This window comes from Camelus bactrianus, chromosome 21, assembly GCF_048773025.1.
Source record: "Camelus bactrianus isolate YW-2024 breed Bactrian camel chromosome 21, ASM4877302v1, whole genome shotgun sequence".
In the NCBI taxonomy this organism is placed as follows: domain Eukaryota; kingdom Metazoa; phylum Chordata; class Mammalia; order Artiodactyla; family Camelidae; genus Camelus; species Camelus bactrianus.
Genome location: NC_133559.1, coordinates 3,198,093 through 3,219,069, shown reverse-complemented (window position 1 = coordinate 3,219,069; position 20,977 = coordinate 3,198,093). Strand labels below are relative to the sequence as shown.

At 57.3% G+C, this 20,977-nt stretch overlaps 1 protein-coding gene and 1 non-coding gene across 2 annotated transcripts in view; one reads left to right on the top strand and one right to left on the bottom strand.

Annotated features, from left to right (window-relative positions):
• Window positions 1-20,977, top strand: part of LOC141574342 (uncharacterized) — a 357,001-nt gene that overhangs the window by 99,945 nt on the left and 236,079 nt on the right. The gene's annotated exons all lie outside the window — the stretch shown is intronic.
• On the bottom strand, window positions 1,412-1,483 carry TRNAT-GGU (transfer RNA threonine (anticodon GGU)). Its single transcript has one exon. It is a non-coding gene; the product is annotated as a tRNA-Thr (tRNA).

The window sequence follows — 20,977 nt, the reverse complement described above, 5'->3', positions numbered from 1 at the left end:
TTCTTCCCTTCCAAAAGGCCTGCTGCAGCCCTTGGAGAGGCTGCCGTGCCTCCCGCCCCCTCCCCGGCCCCCACGTGCCCTGGCATCCTGGGGCGCGGCGTGGAAGGCAGACGTGCCCACGGGGCTCAGGGCCATGGCGCGGGCACAGTGTGTGGCCTCTGCCCAGCAGGCCGACCAGGCCTCATCCCAACCCTTCTTCCTCTGCCAGCCCCAGCTGCTGACCAAGCTCCTGACCCCGGGGAGACCATCCCCACACTGTCCTCACCATACAGAAGGCTGGGGGTGCAGGGCAGGGATGGCACAGCCCTCTAGTAGCAAGAGGCTACCCGCCTCCAGGCCTCTCTGTGGGGTCGTTAAACTCCTGGCTAGCTCTGCCCTCCTCCCCTTCCCAGCACAGAACAGTATGCTTGTCACTCTACCCACAAAGGGCCCTTATTTCCCTCCGTCTTTTATTAGATCTGGCTTTGGGTTGACTGGGTCAGGCTATGGGGACTTAGACAGAAATAGGGAAGCCCTGCCCTTGACCCCTCAGGCAGAGAGGTAAACAGAATAATCACCCTCAACCTGGGAGGTGCCAGCATCCCACACCAGTGGCTGTTTGCTGTGCATCTTTGGGTGAATTACTTAACCTCTCTGGGCTTTGACTTCTCATCTATAAAATGGGGGTAATCATAGATATTACTTCTTCTGTGAAGAATAATTTTGTAGTGTGTGCATCTGCAGATTAATTTGTTGTATTTTTAACATTTTGATCAGCTTTATTGAGATATAATTTATATATACTAAAACCCATGAGTTTCAGGTATCTAATTCAGTGAGTTTTGACGAATGTTTGCAGTCATGGAACCGCCACCACAATCATTTCGCAGAATGTCTCCATCACTCCAGAAAGTTCTGTGTGCCCTTTGGTCATCAGGTGAGCCCCGTCTCCCTGCCCTACCCCTGGCGGCCACAGGTCTGTTTGCCTTGATTAGCTGGTCCTTCCCTGCTAGCTGCTGGGCAGGTGCTAGGCCTGCAGTAGTGTCCTGGGGCCAGCATAACTAATGCCCACAAACTTGGCGGCTTAAACCAACAGAGGTGTATCCTCTCAAGTACCAGAGGCCAGAGGTCTGAGGTCAAGGTGTTAGCAGGGCTGGTTCCTTCTGGAGGCTCAGCGGGAGAATCTGTCCATGCCTCTCTCCCACGTCTGCTGGCTGCCAGCCATCCTCAGTGTTCCTGGGTTTATAACTGTATCACTCCCATCCCTGCCGCCCTTGTCACAGGCCTTGTCTGTGTCTTCACATGTCCTTCTTATAGGGATACCATCACTGGATTTTAGGCCCACCCAAACCCAATATGACCTCATCTTAACTAATTACATCTGCAAAGAACTATTTCCAAGTAAGGTTGAGTTCTTTTTTCTCCCTCTTAATGGAGGCACTGGGGCTTGAACCCCGGACCTCGTGCACACCAAGCACGTGCTTTACCACTGAGCTATACCCCCAACCCCCGTGGTCACATTCTGAGTTTCTGGGTGGACATGAATTTTAGGGGGACACTATCTAACCCAGGACAGCACCTCTCTGCTTCAGTTTGCCCATCAGTACAGTGGGGATGATGGCACTAACGCCTCTTCCCAGGCTATTGATTAAATGAAATAACAGAGGGAAAACCCCAGAGCATGGCCTGGCTGCCAGCATCAGCCGATTCAGTTGCCTGTTCCTGCCGGCATCTCTCCAGCAGCAGCGGGAATGCCCTGTGTCCTCTCCACCCCAGAGCAACCCTCTGTCAAAGTTTGAAAGTTCAGACTTTCAGGACAGGTGGCTGTAACCAGAGACCTCCTATGGCTTAGCTTGGCCTGATTCTAAGCTCTGGATAAATGGTTTCCGGCAGTCTGTGCCCTTCAGAGCCGGCCTTTAGGGTTTGGGGTTTATTCTCAGGGTCGTGTAGATCTGGCTGCTCCTTTCCCCAGCTGCGTGGCATTCCATGATGACGTTCATTGGTTCGTGTTCTGCCGAGGACAGGGCATTGGCTCCTTCACCTCCTGTTACAGATGCTGCCTGGTGCCCGTTTTTTAACCTGTGCTTACAAGGGGGCGTTTCTAAGGGTTTGCAGCTAAATTTCAGGCTGAAGTGCTGAGGTCACCTTTCGCTTTTCTGGACGATTCAGATGCCGCTGGTTTGTGGGAGGGTTCTCCGAGGTCAAGAGCCTTGATCCATTCAGCCAGATGCCTCCTCCCCTAACCCGATATGCCCAAGAAGAAACTTTTTGTCTTTAGCCCTCTGCAGCCTGCAAGGCTTTAGCCCTCTCCAGCCTGCAAGGGCGCCGCCCAGCCAGGCCCCTCCCTGGAGTGTCCTGCTGCCCTGTCACTCACCTCACCCCACCTCAATCCCACCGCCAGCCTGCTGGGATGATTCTAGAATGTTTCTGACTCCATCTTCCTCTCCCCACCTCCACGCAGCTGTGGTTTTGACTACATCTGCTGAGGGCTTCATGGGAGACAGCCAAATCTTAGCTAAAACACTTGCAGGCAAGACGTCACCTGAGATTGTCTGTTATTTCCAGCCAGGCAGGAGGGTTCCCACCCCAAACAGATGGTTCTCTGGGTGGTGGGACGTGAGCAGCAGCCCCCAGGGAGTTCTGGGGGTGCAGCGTCCCCCCTGCAGTTGGGCAGGCAGGTAGACCTGGCCCCTGCATTTTCACCTGGTTGCTGTCAAGGCGGGGGAGGGAGGGTGAGTGGTTCCACCTGCCTGAGTGTCCCTGACTTGGGCTGCCGGATCCTGGGGTGCAGATGGGTGGGCGGGAGCTTCTCTCCGATGTCTGTGGAGGTGCTGTCACTGTAGGTCCCAGGCAAGGGCTCCCGGAACTTGGCAAGGTCCTCCTGGTTTCCCCTCTTCATGGATATGAAAAGGGGTGGGAGGGAGGGTAGAGCTCAGTGGTAGAGTGCGTGCTTAGCATGCACGATGTCCTGGGTTCAATCCCCAGCACCTCCATTATAAATAAATAAATGAATCTAATTAACTTCCCCTCCAAAAAACACAAAAAGAAAAAAGAAGAGGGGTGAAGAGGTACCCAGGTCCACACGACAGGCCCATGGTCCCTTAAGCCAAGGACGAGGAATCCCTCTCCACCCTCCTCATTTTCTCTGTCTGAATGGGTTTCACGGAGTGCTTTTTCGTGCCCCTGATGAACAGCTGCTTCTCAGAAGTATGAGAAGAAAGAGCGTCCTGGTCTGGAAGAGGGTTATGGTCTGATCGTGATATTGGTGCCGAGCTGGTCCTCAGTGATGACCCCTCACCTGCCGGGCTGGACTCGCTGCTCCCGTGGGCCTGAGGGGCTCCTGGAGGCAGGACAGATGTTCTTGATGCACCAGAGGGCCCAGCTCTGTGCCCAGAGGGTGGGCTGGTGTGTCTAAGATGCAAGGCTGGCCCTGGGAGCCCCCAGTCGGGGTGGGATATGGCCCCGGTGGTCCTAGGAGATGATGCTATGGGGGTGGGGGCTTCAGTTGTACTGCTAGGTTTGGTTTGGGTGGGATTTGGGTGGGTGGCTGCACAGTGGGCTCTGGGCATGGGGAGGGGACACTGAGATTTCAGCAGCAGGCCCTTATGGAGGGGAGCAGGGGAAAATGTAAGTCGAGGCCCTGTCGGAAATTTCCTGGTGGAGTTGATTCTGTGGACAGCAGGCGGCAGTGATGACTTTTGACAGGAAGTGACACCAGGAGAACTCTTCCCATAGACATGTATTAGTCCCCTGCCAGGGGCCAGCACAGGGCTGGCGTTTAGCAGGCAGCCTCCACATCTTCTCTGCCCTCCACCTGCAGACTTGCCAGGATGCAGAGGGAGGAACGGCCCTCACGCCGGCTGAGCGGCTGTGGCGTGGCAGAGTGTGGACCTGGATGACCAATACCAGGGCTGTGCGTGACTTGGTCCCTGCATGCCCCACCGGGAAGCCATGTGGGAAGAGGGGTTTCCTTGCAGGACCCCGCCTTGTGCTCAGATGACCAGCAACTCCGTTCTATCTCAGCCACTCGAGGAGAGACTGTGTCAGGTCACACAGTCATAGGTTCTGGGGATTCAGAGGACTCATCTTTGCGGGACCTTATTCTGACCACCATACCCTGGATGACCAGTTAGTCGGGCAGGTAGGGGCCAACAAGGAGGGACAGGAAAGAAACTAGAGCCCAGGGACCCAGGGCCCCCCCCCCGAGAAGAGGGAGGGGGCCAGCTGCAGCCCTGCCACAAGGAGCCGAGGGGACATGGCTAAGGACGGCCTGGGGTGGTGAGGGAGGGTGGGTGAGGTGGAGACCCACCCCTGGGCGAGCATGTTTCCATTTCTCAAGGTCAGTTGGCCCAAAGGGAATCTCTGTTTGCCACACTTAGCAGCCAGCCTGGGTGATGTGCCCCCTCTGTGGATGGAGGACCCCAAAGCTCCAGGCAGGTGCTTTGTTAGGGGCTTCTTTCCGTGTTGCCCTTGGGGTCTGGAACGCCCTCTTTGGCTGGTCAACATCCTTGGTCCCTGAGATGGGCCTCTGGGAGGGACATCTCTTTGTCTAGCCCTGATGAAGGAGACCACATAATATTTTAAAATAATTAAGTGGATTGGAGCCATGTTAATGTCATGGGCAGGGCGCGGACTTGGTGGTGGATAGGCTAGAACTCACTGCAGTGGCTCAGGGGAGTCAGGTCTTTATGCACCTGGTGTCGGAGAATTTTCCTTCTTGGCCAGCAAAGTCAGTCCTGCCAACCACCTGTGGTTGTGGGCACACCTCCATCTGTCTGTCTGTCTTCCTGACATTCCGCAGACCTGTATCTCAGCCCGCCATGGGGCATGGCCTTCTCGTCAGCAAGTTTGTCCAGTGAACGTGGTTCCAATCAAACCTCGTACGGTTTTACGTGTACCTTCTCATCTTCAGGGAGGAAGACGCACTGGGGTTGACCTGGAAAGTCTAGGAAATACACTGGTCCAACAGGGCCTTGTTAATGGTTTGGTGCAGAGTCTGGCATGGCAGAATTCTTGTGTCTGTTTGAGAATCCGCCAGTCTTAGGACAGCGCGTGGCAGAGCTGGGGACGGGACCAGGCCTCTGGGTCCTGGGCTGCCTTCCTGTGTGCCTCCGTCCAGCCAGCCCTCACCTGGCTTCAGGGAAAGCCGGGGCAGGTCCACACCCACTTCCCCCCTGCAAACAGTTGAGGCCTGAGGCTACAGGGGGCGTGTCCAAGAGCTGGCCTGCCTCTAGGCATCCAGCAAGCTCGACTTGCTCTTAGGGTTCAAGTGCAGCGCATTTCTGCCTGAGGCCTCTGCCCTACCCCTTCCTCTGCAGAAATTAAAATGGCTTTCACTGTAGACTGAGCAATTACATTTTTTATTGTGTTAGAATATAGATAATGTAAGCTTTGCCGTTTTAATCGTTAAGTGTACAATTCAGTGGCATTAAGTGCGTTCACTGCGTTGTACCACTCTCACCACCATCTATATCCAAAACTTTCCATCTTTCCAGTAGAAGCGCTGTCCCCATTCAGCAATAACTTCCCGTACCCTTCCAGCAGCTCCTGGTAATGCTGGTCTCCTTCCTGTCTGTGAACCTGCCTGGTCCAGATGTGCCCTATAAATAGAATCAGACAACATCTGACCGTTTGGCCCAGCCTTGTTCGCTCAGCAGGACGTTTTCCAGGTTCATCTGTGCTGGAGCCTGTGTCTGTGCGCCATTCCTTTTTGGGGCTGAGTACTATTCAGAGCGATTATATTTTATTCACCCACTCATCTGTTAAGGATGACTTTTCTGAGCCGTCACTGTGTGCCTGGCACCTACCTCAGTTCTCCCAACAGCCCTGCGATCTAGGCCCCAGCCTCACCCCAGATTGTGGATGGGACTTAATACAGGTGAGCAGTTCGGCCTCGACCACCCACCTTGCACATGTGTGGCTGAGCTGGGACACCCAAGGGTGGTTGCCCATCACACCCATACCATAAGCCCCCCAGCCGGCCTGCCTCCTGGAGTTTGAGGGTGTGGTGGGGCTGGAGGAGGGGGAGACACCGGCAGAGTTGCAGCCGGGCAGCTGGTCCCGTGAGCTGGTGTTGCAGGACTAACTCTGCTCTCTGGCCCCCTTGAGTGCAGATGGGACCTTGTCTAGCTGCCCTCCCCCCAGGGCTCCGTCTTCCTGCCTCCTCCCATCGCTCGGAATTCCTGCAGTTCCAGCTGCCTGCTCTCTGAAGTGGCACAAACCTTCCCAAAGCCACAGGGCCTGGCTGGGACCCCCCCTTCCCTCTCACCTCACATGGCGCCAAGCCCGCTACAGGAATGTTGATGGTTAAACCTCCCAAGTCGAGACCGTGTTGATTTTATGGCCGTGTGGGCCCAGCAGAGTGGTGCCCTCTGTGAATGTTTGCTAATAACCCAGGCAGCTGGCAGAAGCAGCCTTCACTTGGGGGGATGTGTGGAATTCCTGAGAGCAATTGGAGAAGCCCCCAGAATGGGGAGGCCCCTGGGAGGCGGGTTCTAGGGGTGATGAGTGGTTTCCAGAAAACACAATCTCCTCCTAAAAATCTGTCCCCCTAACACAGATTCTTTCTGTCCTCACCTGTACAAGCCACCCTTCAGCAGGGCCTGGGATGGGAGCGATTCGGTTTATCCCGAGCTGCCCTAAATGGGCAGCGGAAAGAAAGTTCACCCAAGTAACGTCGTGGGGCCGATGACCGGCCTCTCTGTTTTGTGCATCCTCGCTGGGGACGCTGCTTCCTGACGCTCATCTGCCTCTCGTCGCCAGCTCTGCTGCTCTCTGTGTCTCATCTCTGTGCTGTTGAAGCCCGGCCCCGCCTCCCTGGGTCCTCTCCCAGGGCAGGGCAGAGGGGTCCCCCTGCAGGCAGCAGCCCCAGTGTGGACCCACCCTCCTTCTACCTGGTTCAGAGGCCCTGGGCGTCAGACCCTGCTGTTTGTCTCATGAAACCAACACAACCTACGACCTTGTCCCCCTCCAGCCTACACACCTCCAGGCCCCAAGAGTCCAGCCCTGCCCGGGAGGGAAGCCAGGTGCAGGCCAGCCTGAGCAGCTGGGGGAGGGAGCAAGCCACTCTGGGTTCTGTGACCCAGGAATACAGCTCTGCCTCCTCGGTGGGTGGAAACACTCACACAGCAGCAGAACTCTCCAGGCAGACACCCTCCCCGGACCTCCCCGCCCGGCTGAGCTGCTGAACAGCCCTCTGAACAGCCATTAATGACTGCCCCAGATCTCCAAATCCTCCACTTCCAATTTCCCGTCGCAGAATGTCACCTGGGGGAGGAGACACAGCCCAGGAAGGGAGAGAGGAAATAAAAGGGAGAGAGAGAGAACTCGAACGCACACTCTAATCTTCGCTCGGCGCCTCAGCGTTCAGGAGCCCCAATTAATCATTATTAATTTAATCCAGGATGACTCAGAGTCGTCCTGACAAGAGATCAGCCACGATTTATCCCACCTGCTAAGGGACGACCTTATCAGAATTCGATGAATTTGTCATTGCGTTGAGCAAGGACCCTAATGAATCTCTTGTCTGCTCAGTTTACTGAATGACCATCGGCCGCCTGTGACTCACGGCCTCCCCACCCCCATGGTGCTGCTGTCAGGGCTTTTCTTGGACAGCATTATGGGGGTTAGCTGGGCTCAGGCACGAGGACCCAGCTTTTCCCTTCTCTGGCATCAAATGAGAGGTCATAATTTTCTGCTCTGATGCTGGCAGTTCTCACATGCATTGTGCATCAGAGTCACTGGGGGTGCTGGCCTGAGATGTGGGTTACAGGGCCTCCCCCAAGCTTCTGATTCATAAGGCATTGGCTGGGGCCCAGGAATCTGCATTTTAACAGGCACTCCTGGTAATTCAGATGCAGAAGGCCCATATGGCTCTCCCTAAGAGCGCTGTGAATTCCTTGAGGTAGGATCTTGGCCTTAGCCATTGTTGAAGTTCCGTGTATTAGGCGGCGGAGGGGGGAGTGATGCTAGCTGCTGTAACAAATAGCCCCCAGTTGTCAACGGTTAATGCAGTAAAAGCTTATGTGCATTTACATCATAGTTGGATAAGGTATTCCTAAGGTCTTCCGTGAGATGGTTCAGGGGCCCAGGCACTGCTGTCTCTTGGGACCTTGGCACCCCCACTGCTAGCCCAGAGTGGCAAGGGGTGGAAAATATTGTCTAGCTGTGTGTCCAGAGCTGTGAATCAGATTTGGTGAGTATTGGCCAGTCTCTGCCTCATCCAAGGCCTGGCGGGGTTCTCAGCACATGCGTGACATTTAGGTGAGGTGGCCGAGTGACTGGAGGCTTGCCATGTGGTGGTCACTCAGATTTAGCTCGTTTCTGGGGCTCCAGGACATGCCTTAGCCATGGTCATGCTAAGATCAGGAGCACCCAGAAAGTGGGTGCTTTGGGTTTCAGGCTTGTGCTTCAGTGCTGAGTCACAGTCAGTTGTTCCCAGAATAGAAGCCCATCCTGGTGTCACCGCTCACCTGCGGCCAGTGGCTGGGGGCTGCACATCTCTTCCTGCAGGAGACCTCCCTGTCACCAGAGGGCGCTGAATGCCCCATCCTCTGAACTAGAACTAGGACTAGCACTTGTGGTATTCCTAGTAACTGGCCCTTATTGAGCGCTTGCTGTATGCCAGGGGTTCTTCCTGGGCTCATTCATTTGACCCTCACAACAAGCCCTGGGCAGCAGCTCCCATTGAGGCCCAGAGAGGTGAAGCAGCCTGCCCAAGGTCACATAGCTCACAAGCTGCAGACTAGGTGACAGATACGATAGCCAGGAGCAGGGCTGTGAAGCCAGGCCACCCAGGTTCACAGCCGACACGGCCTCCTGTGCTCTGGGGGGCCTGCGAAAAGTGACTTTAACCTGGCCCTGCCTCAGTTTCCCGGTGAGTAAAGTGAGGGTGAAAACAGGCTGCACCCCACAGGACGGCTGTGAGAATGACAGGGGAGAACGTGTGTGCATTGCCCGGCAAGCATGCGAGTGCGGTGAGCACAGCCCTGAGGCTGCCGCAGCTCCTGCTTTCTCGGGCGGGGTCTTCAGTCCCGAGGCCCCAGGGCGCTGCGCCCTGTGCTTCTCCACGCACTCCTCGGGCTCACCAGGCACACTAACTGCCTGACCACAGGAAGTGTCTGCTTCCCTGCTCCAGGCGAAGACAGCGACTCAGACAAGGAGAACAGGACCAGGAGAGGTCCTGGGTGGAGAAGATTCTAGGAGAGAGGACTAGACAGGAGGAGATGACAGAAAGTGCCTCCGGGGTGACTGTCCAAGCTCTGTGTCCTTTCTGCACCTGACACCCCAAATCATGGACTTTCTGAGCACAGAGGGACCTGGAGACAGCCTTCCTGTTTCATGATGGGGAAACTGAGTCCCAGGAGGAGGAAGGGACCAGTCATTCTGCTGTTTTGTGTGGAGCTTAGAGTAGCCCCGTGGTTAGCAGAGGTTAGGCACTCAGCAGGGTGGAGGCCCCTCTTTCTGGAGGCCACCGGGCATCTTCCATGCCAGGAGGAGCCCCAGACTGTGTCTTCAGAAAGGAAAGGGAAAGAGGGCTTTGGGGGTGCCACTGTGGGCAACCACCAAGGTGGGGGTCCTCTGTCTCGAGTCCATCAGACCCGGTGTGAAAAACAGCCCCTGGCCACTGGGCTGTGACATTCCCAGCAAATATAAGCCACGCTCACAGACGACAGACAGGGTACAGAGGGCACCTGTGGCCTTGCTGGCAACAGGCAGCCTCAAGCCACTCTACAGCCCTGGGGGGCTGAATGTCTCCTCTTCCACCAGTATCATGGCTGCTGCTCCTTTGCCAGAGGCAACTCTAGCCTTCTAGAAAAAATTAAGATCCCCTAACACCAAACAGCCCTACTTTAGGACAAGACCCAGCCCGGAGCAGGACCCACTTCCTTAAAGCCCGCTTAGGGCTATGCTGCGCAACCCAAGTCCTCTTGGAAACCTGTCCCTCTGCGGCCCATCAGGTGCTGCAGGTGCATCCCAGTGGTGGTGGCGGGGTGGGCCCTGCCCTAGCAAAGCTGCTCCCTGGGGGTCCCAGATTCTCCCCACCCAGCGTGGGCTCGGGGGCCATGGTCATCGACTCCACCTGCAAATTACAACCACCCATGGAGCTTTAAACAAAATGCTGGTGCCTGGGCCTCCCCACCTTACCCCAGACCAACTAAACCAATCTCTGATGACCGTGGACCTCAGGCATCAATATTTTGTGACGTCCCCTGGGGATTCCAGTGTGCTGCCAGCATCAGGGGTTGCCACTGTAGAAAACGATCAAGAACCTTCCTCTAGTTTATTGGCTGCCTGCGTCCGTGAAGCACTGCCAGTGGTCTCCAGCTCTGGCTGCGTCCTTGCCCAGCTTTGATTCCTAACCCGCCCCACTCAGGGTGGGGAATGGGAGGGCAAGTGGCAGCGCATTGGAACACTGGCCCGGCTGGGCAGGTCTGGAGCGGGAGGCCGACCAGGACGCAGGTGCTGGAAGCCACGCCACTCCAGGTCAGGGTGAGTGGACTGCAGGTGCTTAACCACAGGCCGCCAGGCGGCTGTTCTTGCACAGTGGATTCATCATGTCAAGAGTGAGCAGATTTATTCTGGATGGAGCTGAGGGCCCCCTCAGACTGGAGGTAGTGTTCCAGAGGGCTTTGACTCAGTAGGAGAGGGACCTTTCTAGCAATTTGGGGCCAACCAGAGAGCTGGCTGCCTCTGGCCCTGGGCTCGGCCATGCAAAGGCAGATTTGAGGGAGCCGTGGGGTTGACAGAGTGGCTTTTTAGGCCAAATGTTTTCCAGAGAGGGGAGCGGCCCTTCAGAGAGACGCTTCACAGTGGGAGAGGTTGGAGGGCCCCCCCGAGCACCCTGGTTCCCGGCACCAGGTCTCCTGTGCACCGGGGCACAAGCTCTGCTTTAGGGGAGGAGGAGGCCCAGTGTCCAGACCCAGCTCACGCCATCCAGGATTCTAGCCCTGCGCGCCAAGGTGAGGGCAGGTGAAGGCCGGTGAGGGGCTCTGCCAGGCCCACCCAGCAGCAGAGTTTGGGCAGAGTTTGTGCTCAGGTCAGAGGGACAGGCTACGGTAGACCCGCTGCCCCCTGTGGTGGGGGCGGCTGGGGCCTGGCTCACCTGCTGACATGTGGCTTCTAAGGGACTTCAGTGGTGTGTGTGGGTGGGGGATGCTGGTACCCCCCACCCCCGTCAGATCTCACAGCTCCTTGCCTCCTTTCTCCTGTTTCTTCTCTGCATCGTCTCTGGTTTAGCCATCCGCAAAGTTCAGAGGTGGCCCACAGTCTGCCCTCGCCTCTCCCACCAGTGTGGCTGTGGTGAGGTCCCAAGGCCACTGTCAGGTTCGAAAATCTGCCTACAGATCTCAAAGCTGAGAGCTGCTACGCTCACAGTTGTGGATCATGACAGCAAGAGGATTCAGATGAAAATCAGCCAAGAAAAGAGGCCTCTGGGGCAGGTCCAGGAGGGGCCCATACACTCAGCTTCCAGCTGCCCCTCCCAGCAAGTCAGGACAGCCTTTATTCCTGCCAGCAACAGTGGTGATGTGCACAGAATCTCACGACAGGGACGCTCACCTGAGCCTCGGTGTCCAGAGTTTATATCAGGGCTTGGTCACAAAGGCCTTGGCTGACCACCCACAATGCTGACCTTCATCCCCAGCCCGCCCCACCCAGAGGTGGCCAAGACCCTCACTGTAGTCACACCATTCACATAGACAGTGCTGTGGCTCAAGGCCCCAGCAAGCTATCCCAAGGGCCTGGAGGTCGCCTCCTGGGAGCCAAGGGCCAAGGCTGGACCTCTGTGGACATGGTCCACTCTTCGCTACTCACCACTGCCTGGGAGTTTTGGAAATTTGGATTCAGCTCTGTTGAAGTGGATGACATGTTCCTGATACACGGGAAAAGAGGGGTGTTTCCTCTAGTAAGGCTGATTGCTTCCCCTAGGGAAGGGCGGTAGGGCTCAGACATGATTCAGGGGAGGCCCTGCATCAGTGCCTTGAGGTTTGGATTCCTCACACTTGAACTAGAATTTAGAGCTATTTCCTCTCTAAATTCAAAGGACGTGTCTAAAGGAACCCTCAGCTCTGGCAGCCTCACTGCACGTAGCTGATGTGTCCACAGTGAGAGCCAGTGGGTGGGAAGGGCTGACGGGTCCCCGCTGTCTCTGGACCCTGTGTCCAGCCTCCAGGAGGACTCTGAAGGGACATTTTGGGACACTAGATGGGGTGTCAAAGCAGTCTCTTGGCTTCCCAGGCCTGGAAAGCCTCCTCGAGTATCAGCACACACTTTAAGCCACAAATGTGATGCCAATGATAGACTAAGGCACTGGGGCTTATTTTAAACTGCTTGAGAAAACAAGCTCCCCAGGAACTTTTAAAGTAACTGTCAGCGTACCTGCTGCAGTCAGTCCTTAATGAGAAATCTGTCTTATGAAATATTTCTTGTAAAACTGGCACCCACAAGATCCTCAAGGCAAACGGTGTCTACCCAAAGTGAATGAAATATACATATTTTAAATGCTTTGGCTGCGGAAGGCTCTTGGTAAACAGTTCTTGAGTTCTGCAAGCTAGACAGTCTCTCTCCATTTCGTTTAAATCAGAGGGGTTTTGACCAGAAGCCCTTTGGAGGGACCAGGGCAAGTTCAGCATTCTGAGATCATGCTTTCTGCCACCGTGACCCACAGGAGTAACTTCCCCTCGCTGAGGCCTGAGCTGCCTCGGACGGAGGGGAGGGCATTTCCGCTGACTTGAGGCCTGCAGGAGCTCAGATGGGCGCGTGGCAGTGCGGGAGGCCTGATTCAGTTCGGAGACAGGTCACAGGCGCAGTGGTTGTGGGGCTCCAGAGTTGGCCAGGGGACACAGGTTTGATTCTGCAAGCCTAGGTGGGGCCTGGGAGCCTGCATTTCTGAGACGCTGCAGGGGAGGCTGTCAGCTGTGGGTCTGGACCACTGTGTTTAGCGCAGCGCTGGACCCAACTGAAATAGACCGCCAGCCACATATGTAACGTTCAGTTGTCGAGTAACCACATTGTAAAGGTAAAAAGAAGGCTAGTTTTAAGAATGTATTTTATTTAACCTGGTATCTGAAATAGCACCATCGTGGGCTGTAATCAGCAGGACCAGGCAGGAGGCAGTGTCCCCTTTGGTGGCCCTCCAGGGTGCAGGTGGGGAACAGCGTCTGCAGCTGCCAAGGCCTGCCCGCCCACTGCCCCCTTCTCCGCGGGCTCCGTTCGGGGCTAATGATCCGTCTTCAGCTGCTGGTCTGCGAGCTGGCACTCAGGCGCGTGGCTCTGCTGCAAAGCTGGGCAGCAGGCTGAGCCAGTTTGCTGGGCCGGCTGGCGGCCTGGGGCTCCCGGTGAGGGGTGGACGTGCCGGCAAAGCGTCCATTGTGCCCGCAGCAGCTGAAGCACTTACAGCTGGCGAAGAGACGGCCGCCCCCGCCCCCTCCGCCCCGGGCTCAGGAACAAACATCTCTTCTTACAAAAAAATAAAAAAGGAGAAGTGACAGGGGTCGTGGCTGTGCTTTCCACATGACCTGCTAGGGAACAGAGTGCGTCTTTGTTAATCCAGCCGTCTGTCTCTTGGCCTCTGCGCGGAGGCATAAGCCACTTAGCGCCGCCTCACCCCTGACCCGCCAGCGGGCGCTCGGCTGGGCTTGGGGGGGCCCCACCCCTCGGCCTTGGCCTGTGCCTCCTGCTGGCTTCCCCACCAGCGCCCCCCGCCCCCGGCAGAGTATTCCAAGCAGAGCTGTGCTGATGGTGAAGGGGAGAACTGGGGAGCAGCCCTCTGTTCTGGTACCCATCACTGCTGCAGGCCTCAGTTTCCTCCATCAGGGAAATGGAATGATAGTCATGGCAGACCTACTGGATGGCTGTGAAGACCAGCTGGCTATTTTTATTAAACCATCATTTTTTATTAGTATTATCATCATCCCAACCCTCGTTTTCATAATGACTGGGATTAGCCTTCCTTCCTCCCTTCCACTGTCCCCGCCCATCCCCCTCCTCTCCCTCCCTCCCCCCTCCCTCCCCAGACCCTCCCACCTGTACCCCTACCTTGTTCCTTCTCCCGCTGTCACCCTCCTCCCTGCTCCCAGGCACCTGGGCATCATTTATCAGCCACTCTGTCCAGTGTTGGGTCAGGACTGCCGAGGCCTCCCAGGGTGAGATGGAGACAGCTGGAGGAGAATGCCAGGTCAGGAAGGGGGCTTCCAGCCCCACCTGTAAAGGGCAGTGTGTGGGGTCACCCAGCGAGGGTGCTTGGAGCTGACTCTGGCCCGTGTTCTTCTCCTGGCCTGCCCGGGGGCTGCCCAGCCGCCCATCCAGAGCTCCAGGTCACGTGGCCAGGTGGGCTGCGACCCTGCCCCTCTCCTGCCCCCACCCGGTATCCTTCAGCGCCTCGGACTTCACAGCCCCCAAGGCGAGAGCAATTGGAGACTAAATATAGCCACGCCAGCCTCTCCTCTGCAGTTGTCAGGAGTCAGCAATGGTGGTGGGCTGTCAGGGCGGATTAGCTGGCCTTACCGCAGGCAGCAGCTCTGACAGCAGCGGGGGGCAGCCGGGAGGGGAAGCACAGCCTGCTCCTTAGCCTTAGATTCCAAGGCCCAGTAGAGGCCTTGTTTCTTGGGCTCTCTCCCCCAGCAGATGGGCTGATACCTAGGTCCCCACTGACGCTGGCACGAGCTGGGCAGGCTGAGGGTCCGAGCAGGTGTCCTGCCCTGGACACCAGGCAGAGGGCTCCCCTGCCAGGTCTGGTGGCTCCTCGTGCTCCTTGGCTTGTGGCTGGCCCCCTCCAATCTCTGCCTGCATCACCACGTGGCCTCTCCTCTGCCTCTCTCTTATGGGCCCCCTGCCATTGGATTTAGGGCCACCCTAGTCCCATCTGACCTCTTCTTTACTTGATTGCATCTACAAAGATCTATTTCCAAATAAGGTCACATTCACACGTTCTGGGGGGACACGCATATGGGGGGCACTGTTCACCCCAGTACAAGCAGGAGGAGGAGGAGAGGTCTTGTCCATCTAGACTGAAGCTGCCCTCAGAGGTAGGGCGGCCGCAGCCCCTTCCCCCGGTCGTCCAGGCCTGGCTGGGCCAGAGCATGTCCCAAGGTGCTGGGCCAGCAAGCAGGGGATGAAGCAGGCATCGGGCCAACCAGGCCGCTGTCCACTGAAGCACAGAGTGAGGCCTGATACCCCAGCAGGCCATCAGCCCCTAGACCCCGGCCACGGGGGCAGAGCCCCTCCCACTGTCCTGACAGGGCACTTTCTCAGGGCGGGGGGCGGGGGGAGGCCCAGCAGTGCTCTTGTCCCTGAGAAGGGGTGGGCTCTGGGTTCCAGTCCCTGCTCTGCTCCTTCCTGGCCGACCTCGTCTTCCTATCCAGGAAGTGGCCACCCCAGCAGTGGCCGCACCTCTCTGGCTGACACCCCTGCTCTGTGTGTCTCCCCTTCAAAGCCCCTGGGGCTCCTTGCTCTACCGTAGTCCTGTGATTCTGTGTTTGGGGGGCTGCCCCGCCCGAAGACCACCCTGGAGGACATCCCAGGAGAGCCTGCCTGGCTGGGCTAGGGCCAGGCCATCTTGGCCTCCGGTCTCTCTGGTAGACAACGGGCCCTTTCATATCAGCTCTGAGGAAGCCAGGCAGAATAATCCCACCCCTGCCCCCAGTTCTCTTTCCTGCGCCCCCTGCATCCTGTCCTTTGCCATGAGAGGGTTTCCTGCCCTGTCGGTCACCCCAGGACAGCTGGAGCAGCCTCACTCGAGCGGCCTCAGGCCGGGAGGAGTGAGGCCTCAGCCCAAAGCAGGACTCCAGGGCCAGTTCAGCAGACCCTGAGGGCAGAGCCTGGGCAGGCCCCAAGGCCTGGGGGCTTGGACAGTGGTGGGGAGAGGGTGTGGGAGCTGCTGAGCTGCTCTCTTGTCCCAGACCTGGCTTCTGCCACCCTCCAGCCAGGCTGAGCTGGCAGTGTCCACCCTGGGCCTGCTGGACCCCCACACCTGCCCACCTTGGGGGCTGAGAGTCTGGGAGACCCAAGAGATGGGAGCAGGTCCTGCAGCAATGCGACAGTGCACTAGGCCCAGCCGTGTGTGTGTGTGTGTGTGTGTGTGTGTGTGTGTGTGAGAGAGAGACTGTGTGTGTGTGACTGTGTGCGTGTGTGTGTGACTGTGTGCGTGTGTGTGTGTGACTGTGTGTGTGTGAGACTGTGTGCGTGGTGTGTGGATGCAGTCAGGGCAGTGTAGGGCACGGGGCACACCCGGAGTGTGGCCGTCATCGGGGCAGGCAGTGGCAGTGGTGTTGGCCATGGGGCAGGCTCTGGAACAAACCGCCAGTGAGGATGTGGCTTCTCGGCTCCTCCCTCCCCCGCAAGCACCCCCAGAGCTGGTGCCAGGAGACACAGGGCGGGATAGGGGGGACTCCCAGGACTGACTGGGCCTGCTTAGCCCTGGGCTCGAGCCGTCGTGTTGAACTGTCGATAAATGGCCTTGGGCCTTAATGTTCTCACCTCTAATGGGCCCAGCAGCCTCACAACGTGGCTGATTCTGGTTCTTAGGGAACCAGCCAGGCCAGCAGGGGGCGAGCCCTGAGCTCAGATGGCGCGTGGCCCAGGGTCTGGGCGCCAAGTTCTCCGGTTGGAAAGCCAGGGTAGTTCTGAAGGATGGGAGGGGTGACACCCAGCACAGAACTGTGGAGCCCGGCACCCAGGAGGCGCTCAGTACACCCACGCCTCTCCTCCGCTCCCCTCCTGCCCTGACACTGAGACCAAATCCCAGGGGGCGGCCTCAGCTCTCAGAGCCAATGAAAAGCCCAGCCCTCCTGTCAGTGGTCGTCTATTTGTGAGGGAAGCACCGAGAAAGTGAGCGTGTGACCCATGTCTCTGTGCGACCCGGAGCACTTGTGGGACAGGGCAGCAGAAATCCTTCTGGAAGCTTCTGGATGGAATGGCGTCCTAGCGGGGCTGCCGCAGGTGGGCCTCGTCCTCCCACTTCCCTGGACCTGGCTGGTGGGGGGGGGGCACCGGCCGTGAGCTCACTCGTGGGTTAGAGCCTGTGGGTACCTTTGGAGGCTCAGGCAGCCGCTGTCACGACCGCGTCACAGATGAGCCAGCAGAGGCTCCACCCAGAGCTGAGTCTATGGGGCTGCGAATGCCGGCCCCAATGGTGTTTCACCCCGTTTCCCCAAACGTCCCTGTGACCTCTCAGAGGCCTGTGTCTTGGTCCTTGTTCCCTCTTCACCTTCCTTGACCTTCTCACAAACTGCACACACTCAGTAAAAGACCGTCGGACTGAGCTGAGGCTGCATGTGTGGGAGCAGCAGACGAGCGGTCGGGGGTGGCCTTCCATCTGTCCTGTCTGCGCCACCTCGTCCTGGGGCTCACCACCCGCAGAGTGTGTAGCCAACATCCCTAGCTGACTTGTTCCTCCTTAGGGGCTGTGCGCCCTTAGGGAAAAACGGCAGGTTCTCGAGATACACGAGGATGGGTTCCGGCTTGTCCGAGGGGGATCTCTGGGAAACTTTAAATAGGGCAACAGGGAGAAGCAGTTGGGGCCAGCCGATCCATGTTGCTTCTGTTCCTGGGGCCCAAGGCCCTGGAGGGGCCCGGGTGGAGAACAGCGCCCTGGTCACCCCCCACTGAGGGAGCGGGCCCTGCGGTGTGGGTGGCTGAGCAGACTTGTCACTGGAGGGCTCTCGGGTGAGCCCAGGCGCTGAGTGGTTTTCCTCTTCTCCCCCAGAACACCGCCTGTTAGCTTCCTCTGAGACCGAGCCCGATGCAGTAGGCAGTTTGATGTAACACAACCCCTTACACTGCCAGTCAGGTAGCGCCATGCCCCCGCTCCGTGTCCGTGTTGACCCCCACCTCGCCCCAAATAAAACCAGAGTCCGTCCCTGGGTGTTGGGGGTCCTGGGGCTGCCACCACAAATGACCACCAACTAGGGGCATACGCATCAGAAATCTATTCTCTCGCAGTCCGGAATTCGAAAATCAAGGTGTGGGCAGGGCCAGGCTCCAGGGGAGGGTCCCTCCTGCCTCTTGCGGCTTCTGTGGCTCCAGGCGTCCTTGGCCTGTGGCCGCCTCCCTTGCACTCCTGCCTCTGTCTTCACTTGGCCTTTCCCCATCTATGTCACTGTGTCCTCTCCTCTTTTTATAAAAAACACTTCTATTGGATTTGAGGCCCACCCCATCCAGTGGGACTTCAAGTTAACTAATATACATCAGCAGAGACTCTATTTCCAAATAAGGCCACATCCCGAGGTTCGGTGGGGGGACATGGACTGGGGGGATGCTGTTCAACCCTGTCCACTTAGCCTGCCAAGGTGTGATCTGACCCCTTAGCTAGCTCTCCTGCCTCCTTTCTTCCCACTCTCCTCGGCTGCCTCAGCCACACAGGCCTTCTTGCTGTTCCTCCAAAGCGCCAAGGGTGCTTGTGCCTCAGGGCCTTTGCACCTGCTGGTCCTTCTTCCTAGAAGGCTCTCAGAGCCCCTTCCTCTCTTCCCTCATGAGTCTCCTCAGGTGGGCCTTCTGGAAACAACACACTCCATCCCTCTTAACCCCCCTTGTGTGGTTTTAGTTGCCTTAATTTCTCTCACCCCCTGCATCTCATATGTTTGTTTCTGGTCTTGCTGCCTCCAGGAGTCTGGAAGACTCGTGACCTGGTTTGTCTTGTTCACTGCTGGATCCCCAGCCCCTAGAATAGTTCATTGCACATAATAGGTGCTCAGTTAATCTGTGGCCTAAATGAATGCTCATGGATCTCCGGTGTTCAGACTTCAAGGATACTATGGTTTCCTTAAAATAATGATTTATTCAGCAGTGAGGCCTCGGGGGGCCACAGGACAGGGAAGAAGGAGAGGAGGGGAAGCAAAGAGGTCATCTCCACACCCCCTTATGCCCAAGCTGTTCTGCCTTTATCTGTTTCTTATTTGAAATGAGAGGCCTGTAGCCAGTCGAACCTCCAATCTAGATGTGTAGCCCAGTTTTACAGATGAGGGCACTGCGGCTCAGGGGAGGGGTCAGGGACAGGCCTGAGGTTCCTGAGCCAGTCGAGGTAGAGCCAGACCTGGAATCTGCTCCCTGACCCCAGGGTGTTGTCCCCACACCAGGCCAGACCCCAGCTCCTCCTTCCCCGGGCAGCTGCGGGGGACTGTGGCTCAGGGCTGGCCCTGGGCTTTTGTGGGAAGGCGCCCGGGGCTCTGCACCAGCTACTTGCTGGTCAGAAGGGCCAGACCCTCCCAGCTTCCAGAGCACCGTGTCTCTTTCCAAGATCAACATCACCGTCTGCCAGAGGCCAGCTCAGTGTCACGTGGCCCACATTCCAGGACACTGTGTGTCCTCTGCCGTCCCTGGCAGCCAGTCCCGGTCTGATAGCACCTGACGGGTCAGCACCCTCATAGTGGGGGGTGCAAGGGTGGGTAAGGGCAGCCCACCCAGAGCGAGAGGCTTCTGGAAACAACGTAACCGGCCACACTGTTTGCACTTCCAAACCCTGTTGCAAAGAAAAATAAATACATAAACCATATCAGATGTGAATTTGCCACATGCAGTGACCAGGGACTATTTACATGGCCTCTGTGCCAGCAGCTAACATCTATGGGGTCTGTCGGGCCCGGGCACCGAGCTCTGAGGACGTCTCTGCCAGGGAAGGGCTGTGTCTCCAGCTTACATTTGAGGAAGGCAGGGCTCTGACAGTCCTGAGGTCCTCTGGGGACAGGGCCCTGGTGGGTCTGAAGTGAACCCCAGGCTTGTTCTGCTCTGTCTTCAGCCTCCCGAAATAGCCTTTGAAGGGAACAGCCCCAGGCGCCATGGCTTGTCGCCTGTGAGCATCTATGGCTCAGGGAAGAGACAGAACCTCGGAGAACAGCCCGAGAGTCAATCTCAGGTGGGCCTGGGACTCCAAGACCACTGTCTCCAAACCAAACACGGGGTCACGCAGGCCCAGGGGCATTTTGTTTGGTGCCAAAGACTTAGCATTTCAGGAACCTTCTGCTGGTGGGTGTGATTGGACCCCCTGCCCCCCTTCAGCTGCCCTTAGAAAGGGCGAAAGGTTAGAGGTCGGGGTGATGGCTGACCAGAGTTGTGGGGGCGGGATTCCAAGGAGGCTGTAAAGTTGAGCCAATTCTGGAAGAAGCAAGAAACTTTCCAGAGGCAGGAGGTTCTGGGAGGGAAGGTGCCAGCTTGGAGACGGGTCAGTGGCTGGTGGAAAGGAGGGGTGTGTACCCGAGACCTGTAACCTGGGACCCCAATCCCCAGGCCTTTGTGGGTGGAACCTGCCAGAACTCCTAGAAACACTGCCCTGTGGGTCCCCACCTCCCGGACTCCTCCCCAGCTGAGCAGAGCAGAGGGCAGAGACCTGGAGACAGCCTTTGCCAAGGTGCTGTCCACGTGTCCAGGGCCAGCTCTGTGGGTGTGCCACTTGCAGTCACCCAGGGCCCCACACGCACTTTGGTGCTGTCGCCACCCTGACGTTCCTAATCACTGTTGAACAAGGGCCTCCTTTGCATCTTGCTCTGGGCCCCACAAGGGATGTAGGCTGTGTGCTGGGGAGAGGCTATAAAACCTAAAAGCTAAGGATGCCACTGGCCTGGTTTGAATCCCAGCTCCACCACTTCCTGGCTGTGTGACCTCAGGAGAATTCCTTAACCTCTCTTTGCTTCAGTTTCCTCATTTGTAAGTTGAAAATGAATGCTGTTAAGATGAAATGTGTTTAATGCTTAGAACAGTGCCTGGCACTTAGGAAGTACTCACTGTCTGAGTTTATCTCACGTTTTAGGGCTGACCATCAGCCAGCCTCTGTGGGCACGTGACCTGCGGGGCCCCAGGCAGGGGAAGGTGCCTCGCCTGCCTGGAGGTGTTCTCCCACTAGTCATCTTGCTGTGTGACTGGCCACCCCAAACTCGGGAGCAGGAAACGATGGCAAGCATTGCTTTTGCTCATAAATCCACCACTTGGGTGAAGTTGGCAGGGAGGACCGGTCTCTGCTCCGTACTCCCAAGATGGCGCACCCACCACTCACAGGGCTGGTCCTTGG